General features: G+C 40.1%; 1 protein-coding gene across 2 annotated transcripts in view; it reads right to left on the reverse strand.

Annotated features, from left to right (window-relative positions):
* Window positions 1-8,149, reverse strand: part of KIAA1671 (KIAA1671 ortholog) — a 137,932-nt gene that overhangs the window by 129,378 nt on the left and 405 nt on the right. The window lies entirely within an intron of this gene.

Consider the following 8,149-nt stretch of genomic DNA (forward strand, 5'->3'; position numbering starts at 1 on the left):
TGACTTACTTTGTTCTGTCTGTTACTACTTTAAACCACTTAAATCCTACTGTCTGTATTTAATAAAATCGCTTTTTATTTAGTAATTCACTCAGAGTATGTATTAATACCTGGGGGAGCAAACAACTGTGCATATCTCTCTATCAGTGTTATAGAGGGCGAACAATTTATGAGTTTGCCCTGCATAAGCTTTATGCAGGGTAAAACGGATTTATCTGGGTTTAAACCCCATTGGGAGTTGGGCATCTGAGTGCTAAAGACAAGCACGCTACTGCGAGCTGTTTTCAGGTAAACTTGCAGCTTTCGGACAGGAGATTCAGACCCTGGGTCTGTGTCTGGAGCCAGACGGGAGTGTCTGGCTCAGCAAAACAGGGTGCTGAAGTCCTAAGCTGGCAGGAAAAACAAAAGCAGGGGTAGTCTTTGCACATCGGGTGGCAGCTCCCAAGTGGGTTTCTGTAATCCAACCCGTCACAACAGGATTCTGAAGACTATCCACCTTCAAAATCACCATCATTTTCTATAGTTTCAGAGTTATCTGCCAATGACAGTGTTTCAGTCACATCATGTATGTCACATAGCCACAGTAGATCACCTGTAGCAAAAAGGAAAAAAAAAATCTCCATCATTCAGAAACCACCATAGATAAGTTTGTGATAAGAACCAGCATTTTACAAAATGAGGTAATTGATGAAAAAATTGCCCGGTTTGTTTACACAACAAACTCTCCTTTCTGTACGATTAAGAACCCACACTTCATTAACATGGTTCAGTCATTAAGATCAGGATACAGTCCACCCAACAGAGCTAATGTCGCAGGCAAACTGTTGGATAAAGTGTATGAAAGAGAAATTGAGCAGTGTGCAAAAGGTCTAGAGGGTGAAATTGTTAACCTGAGTCTTGATGGGTGGACCAACGTCCACAATGATCCTGTTGTATGTGCTTGTGTGACAAAGGAAGAAGGGAATGTCTTCCTTACAGAAACAACTGATACATCAGGAAATGCACACACAGCAGAATCCTTACAAGAAGTAGCAGTAAAAGCTATAACAAACTGTGAAAAAAAAAATCAATATCTTGTACGCAGCTTGGTCACAGACAATGCTGCAAATGTATCCAAGATGAGTCCCAAGCTAATAACATACGGTTGCAGTGTTCATTTGATGCACCTCCTAACCAAAGACTTCAGTGTTCCAGAAACAAAGGTTAATGTTGTTGAAATTGCAAAATACTTCCATAACAACCACTTTGCAGCAGCTGCTCTGAAAAAGGTGGGAGGAACCAAACTAACTCTCCCATAAAACGTGCAATGGAACTCAGTAGTGGACTGTTTTGAGCATTATATCAAGAACTGGCCTAATTTGATGACAGTTTGTGAACAAAATTGTGAAAAAATAGATGGTACTGTCACAGCCAAAGTTCTCAACATTGGGCTTAAGAGAAATGTTGAACACATGTTGAGTACCCTGAAGCCTATTTCTGTAGCCTTGAACAAAATGCAGGGAAATAGCTGTTTTATTACTGACGCTGTTGAAATTTGGAAGGAACTGAATGAGATCTTAAGCTCTATCTCCAGCTCATTTTCTTGCAAATATTCTCAATACTCGGTACCAGGGTCAAACCTTAACTGCTGAAGAAAAGGGGTTGGCTATGACATGGACATCCAACAATCATCCTTCCATAATGCCAACTATAATAAACTTCAAAGCTAAGGGTGAACCATTCAAGAAATAGATGTTTGCTGATGATGTTTTAAAGAAAGTCACACCAGTGAACTGGTGGATAGCACTTAAGTACTTGGATTCAGAGACTGTTGAAGTGATAATCTCACTTTTAACAGCAGTAGCTTCTTCTGCTGGTGTAGAAAGAATATCTTCTTCCTCTGCACTAATTAATTTGGGACCTGAAAAAGCAGGAAAGCTTGTTTTTCTTTTCCAGATTATGAACAAATAGGAAAATGAAGGTGAAGATGACTGAGTTAGCCGCAGAAGCCAATATTTTAAGTTTATCATGTTGACCTGGCTGACACAGTCTATTTAATTTTTGTTTTTTTAAATATTTAATTTAACTATTTTAGTTAAAAACAATTTTAACAAAAACAAACTTGAATGTTAAACTTGAACGTTTAACTAAATTCAAAAATTCATATGCTTGTTTTGTTAAAATATGATATGTTTGCTGTTGAAGAAAAAAATCCAGAAAACATAACATTGTTGTTTTAGTTAAATAAAACAATTTAAAAGTCTGTCTGGTGATGTTCCCCTCCTAATACAGCATGGCAAGAAAATCCTCCAAATATTAATGATTAACTTATTGAATTGGAGATAGTTCACCTCCCAATGACTTCATAAATATCGACTTTAATTACCTTTGGTAAATGAAATAACCAAACAATCATTCATTTTCTGATAAAGCTGTAAAACTAATCTGAAAAGTTTTCAAAATAAATCACTTAAAAAATGTATAGTGTGTACCTTCTAAAAATGAAACCTACATCTATTGCTGAGTTGTGAAGAATACGTATTAAGGTTATACCAACCAACAAGAATGCACTTTTATGTAGAAATCCATGATTAAATCGAGTCTTCCTGACTAGTGATTTAAATCAATTTGATTTAAATCAAATCCACCCTGATAGGTAGGACAAGTATCTCCATTCATTTATAAAGCATCAAGTACATTTACAGTACTATAGACGTGAAAGAAAGATACTGCCAACTTGTTGTAAACATTTACACTACATCTCGGAATTGCCTTGTTACATTACCTTGATATTCCATTTTAATTATGGAGGGAAGGAAACTAGTATTTAGTATTTGGCATCTGAAGAAGTGAGGTTCTTACCCACGAAAGCTTATGCTCCCAATACTTCTGTTAGTCTTAAAGGTGCCACAGGACCCTCTGTTGCTTTTTAGTATTTTCCCGATTTACAGTTTCAGTTATTAGCTAATCATTTTTAACAAAAAATGACAGAAACAGGCAGGAGTCTCATCCTCAGCCAGTGTAAATTGTTTTAGTTTCCTGAACTTCAGTGGATCGACAGCAATTTACACCAATCGAGGAACTCTCCTTAGATCACTCAATACAAGTACAACTTCTACAATAGCTTCTGGAAAGTACACAAGAAAAGTACCCGCCTTGACAAGACACTCCAGGCCAGGCCCATGAGTTCTTATGGCCCCAATCCTGCAAAGTCTTACATCCACGTTAACTTCATTGCGACTACCCAAAGTGCATAAACTGAAGCACTTGCGTAAGTCTTTGCAAACTCTGGGTTTAAGAATGTAATCTGCATAAGTGGGCAAAATAAGTCTATTCTCAGACCCCACTGCAGGAAACTCTGTTCTACATAAAAAGACATCTTAAAAATAAGGAAAGAATGGCATTTGAGATAAGAGTTTTCATTCAGTTTATTTTAAAAGTTACATTATTACACACTAATGACATTTATGACATTTTAAAGAGTTAACAAACAATGTGTGACTTCCACTGACCTGAAAAGTTCACTTCGCCAATGAAAAACATTCCCTAGCGAGCAGGGCTAATCTATCAATTTCTGTGGGATCTATATTAGAAAAAATGCTATTCTAACCCTTATGCTCAAAGAAAAACTTTCTGCTATGACTATACAGTACTGTATTTCTGAGTCTTCAGAAAGACTTAGTGCCTTTAATCCCTCTCAGCTTTCCCAAGCATCCCTAACAGTGAAATTATCAAAACTCTGGTAAGTTTCATGATTACTATTTAGAAACCCATGAGCCACAGGAAAATTGCCAAGAATCATATTAGTTTTACTCTAATGATGCTTGTGAAAGCTACCAGAAGATGCAGCAATTAAGTTATTCATGGGCAACGACCACACAAAAAGCTTGAGAAAAATGTAAACCAGTGATGATGACCAACTGGAGCAGCTAAGAGGCTTGGGGCGTGGGGAGAGAAAGCTCCTTGCTCCTTTTCAGCAGCCCAGCTGATGTGAAAGGAGAGGGAGGAGAGACAGTCGGTTCAAATTTATCTGCTAGCCAGGCTGATATGCCAGATGGAGCAGAGTCCATGAACAACACCTAGGCAGAAATCTCAGAGCCCTACCAGCAGCAGGGGAGATGGGAGACCTGGACTTCTCACCTACATTCCATCTAGAACTTGCCGGTAGGCTCCTGCATCTCATTTTTCATATCAGTCTCTAGTGTATAGCCCTTTGGCTAATAAGTATCTTGTAAATTTTTCAAGCACTGTCCTTTCTATATGGCAGGGGTCGGCAACGTTCAGCACGCGGCTCACCAGGGTAAGCACCCTAGCGGGCTGGGCCAGTTTATTTACCTGCTGATGCGGCAGGTTCGGCCGATCGTGGCCCCCACTGGCTGCGGTTCGCCATCCCGGTCCAATGGGGGCGGCGGGAAGCGGTGCGGGCCAAGGGATGTGGTGGCCGCGGCTTCCCGCCGCCCCCATTGGCCTGGGACGGCGAACCGCGGCCAGTGGGGCCGCAATCAGCCGAACCTGCCGCGTCAGCAGGTAAATAAACTGGCCCGGCCCGCTAGGGTGCTTACCCTGGCGAGCCACGTGCCGAACGTTGCCGACCCCTGCTATATGGCATTCTTCCTTGCAGAAAAGTTATTTGCAAATCAGAACTGGAAGCTTTAGAAAACACCTATTCCAGAAAAAAACCAAGCTATCCCAAAAGATATCATAATTTTCAGCATTTTCAACAGAAATGCCAAAGACAGAATAAGCATATATACCTATCTCATAGAACTGGAAGGGACCTTGAAAGATGATTCAGTCCAGTCCCCTGCCTTCACTAGCAGGACAGAATACTGTCCCTAACAGGGTGTTGGTTTGTTTTTGTTTTTGTTTTCCTGATCCCTAAATGGTCCCCTCATGGATTGAGCTCACAACCCTAGGTCTAGCAGGCCAATGCTCAAACCACTGAGCTATCCCTCCCCCAAGATGTCCCTCCCCCAAGCATGTAGAGTTAACTACCCTCTCAGGGTTAGACATAGTTATCAGAGGTAAAAGTGTCTGTGCCCTGTATACACACCGCTTTCAACATTGCTATTACCAGAGGAGTTGCATTGGTGCAGAATTACATGTCTGATTTGTCCTGATTGTTGGTACCTAGTTTATTGTAAAGGCCCAGACCAGGCAGGATGAGAGAAACAGGTATGGCAACTCTCTAGCCTGTATCTATCATGTGGAAGGACTACAATCTTCAGGGTTGCCAAACAGGCAAGAACCTATAATCAGTACTAAACATATACTATAAATAAAAAATGAGGTATCATGCTGAGTGCTCCTCTCCCATGAATTGTAAATTTTAAAAAAGATTTTCTATGATGTTATTCATAATAGTATTCAGGATTTTCCCAAATAATCCAGAAAAAAATGCATCTATAAAAACTCAGTCACTCTCTTCTGCACTTCTTTTATAACACAAATGGAGAAATGAAGGTTGTGGGCAATATTATCTGTAGTAGCTGGAATATCCTTAGCAGGAAGAAAAAATGTGATGAACGCAATAGTAAATTACTATAGCTAATACTAGGAGCAGCACGAAAAACATTTACTTCAATCAGTAAACTCAGGTAACCACAGAGGAAAACAGACTTGATAAACTGAAGTCTTTGAATAGGGAACCAAGCTTTACATAATTTTAATTCATATTGTACTCTAGAAGGGCAAAAACTATTTTTGCCTACAATTATGTCACAGGTTACATTTTCTGTCTAAAAGCAATTTTGTCAACTAACTTATTCCAGATAAGGAAGGTGTTACAAGTTTGTTTCTATTTTATGGATAAGTAGTTTTAGCTCAATATACACTAAAACAAACCCTGTAATATTGTTTTACCATAACCAGTATCAGTTCTTAGAGAAATTGTAGAAAAATAACTGGATTATGTTACCAGTTGACTTTCCCATCTTTTTAAATCAGGCAATTTCTTCCATGTGTTGTCTACTTCTTTACTATGTCCCAGAATATTGTAGAAAAAAAATCTTAACCACGCTGCTTTAAAAAGGTGTGACCCTTCCTGTTTTATGGCATAAAGAAAAAACCTCTATTCTGAAGGGGAAAAAAAAAAAAACAATATCCATTCCTGTAAAAAAAAGGGTGTCTGAGGCAGCTGATCTAACTTCACAGTTACCCTGGTAACACTGTTTACCTCCTCTGCTTGCCATGAAAATTGCCTACAGTTGCCACAGAAAAAACTTTGTTTTGACAGAACATCAATGGCCATATGTTAAGAGTTCCTTTAGCATGATCCCAACATTTTACATTGTCACATGCAGCAGATTATCTTGAACAGATTTATACCATTATACTTTCAAGAATCAAATCCAAAAGAATACAAACTGGTTACCACATTACATGATGGCATAGATTGGCAGATGGTATGCTGCCAAACACAATTTTCCTGAATTCCATTCCATATTGAAAAGTCAAAGTCACATAGATAATGCATCAGAAACAAATATCAAATCAATACTCGTGTTTACGCGATTAATTACCTAGCTTCTCAGAAAAGGAAAGTATAGTAACAGTCCTGCAATTAAATCCACACAGGCAGTTTATTACTAAAACTGAACATACTAAATAATGCAGGGAAAAAAGTGGATTCAGACTTGGACTTCCATTTTAACAGATATGTTTAATTTGCAGCTTTAGGACACCCAGATACTGATTCTCCTCCCAGTGAAATCAATTGCCGGCCTTCCACTGACTTCATGGCAGTGGGATTAGACCCCATGTGATCTTTTTAACAGATTATTTATGCTCAAGTACAACATAAACCTAACTATACAATGTCCTTGTAGTCACATATGAATTACTACATGTTTTTCCAATTCTGGTATAAAATAAATGTTAGATGCACCAAATAATGACAAAATATAAATCTTTTCTCTCCATCCAGATCCTTTACAATTTCAATTTAGCACTGCTAAAATTGCAAATACATGGACCAATTTAGCCAAAAACAAGCTATTTGCATCCACAATGCACCGGAATCATGAAGCCTTGCACTTGTTTCCAGTTACACCAAATTTACAGATAAACTTAAAGAGAAAGAGAATAAACAAGGACATTAAAAATGTAGTCCAACCAAGTCTAATAATCTCAAGTGCTATACAACAAATTATGGATGTCAGTCTCTTAATTATCCCATGAGGCTTTAATAAGATTTAAATACTGTGGAATGACACAGGTAGTAGAGAAGGAAGTTATAGCATTAACATTTTCCTTATGCATTATTATTTTTATTTTTAGCAAGGAAACAAAACAAAACCAGTGTTAGAACAATTTAAACCAAGATACCCAGTTGATATTGGATTAGGCAATTATTTGCCCTGCTGACAGATAACTAATGAGGGGAAAGGAAATAGGAAGAGTGAGGGGAAGAAGGGGGAGTAAGAGTCTTATCTGCAGCTACCACTATAGATTGTTACACTTTTCCGAACAGCTTTAGTGTTTAATCCCATTAAAAGGGATGCATTATTCCCACAGAAATGGAGACCATAACAACCACCACCAAAACAACAACAAAAACAAGGCAAGAAAAATATCTGGAAGCAGCCAGTTTATAAATTTTTATGCAAATGCTTTATGCGTGAGAAGTTACCAGTGTATCAGTTTAACAAATCACGGCATGTCAGAGAGAGGCACACAAAGCTCCTCAGGATTTCTACAGGAGCTGTACGGCTTCGAAGCGATTTACAAGCACCAGCTGAGCAGAGCTCAGACCCACCGGGAAGTTGTCCGCCAACTTTGGGAACAAGTCCCGGACCAACATTTTCAAACTCGGGGACCTGAAGTCGAGCACCTAAATCCAGAGCTAGCAGCCCGACTTTCAGGCGTGCTGAGGACCCACCGCTCCCCAGTCCCAGCGCTGCTACAGCCCCCTGGCCTGAGCGAGGGGCTCGGAAGGGACGCACAGGGGCCCGGGGCACGTGGAGCAGGGCTGGGCCAGGCAGTTCGAGAGAGGCGAGGGAGGGTAAACAATGAGGGCAGGGTGCCCCGGGGCGGGGGGGAGGGGCTCAGAGAGATGGGAGCCCCTGGGGGACGAGAGATCTGGGGGACAGGGTGCTCCGGGAACGGGCCTGGGGCAGGGGGCCCCCGGGGAGGAGAGGTTTGGGGGGCAGGGGGCCCCCAGAGAAGGGAGG

This window comes from Trachemys scripta, chromosome 15 (genome assembly GCF_013100865.1).
Source record: "Trachemys scripta elegans isolate TJP31775 chromosome 15, CAS_Tse_1.0, whole genome shotgun sequence".
Lineage (NCBI taxonomy): Eukaryota > Metazoa > Chordata > Testudines > Emydidae > Trachemys > Trachemys scripta.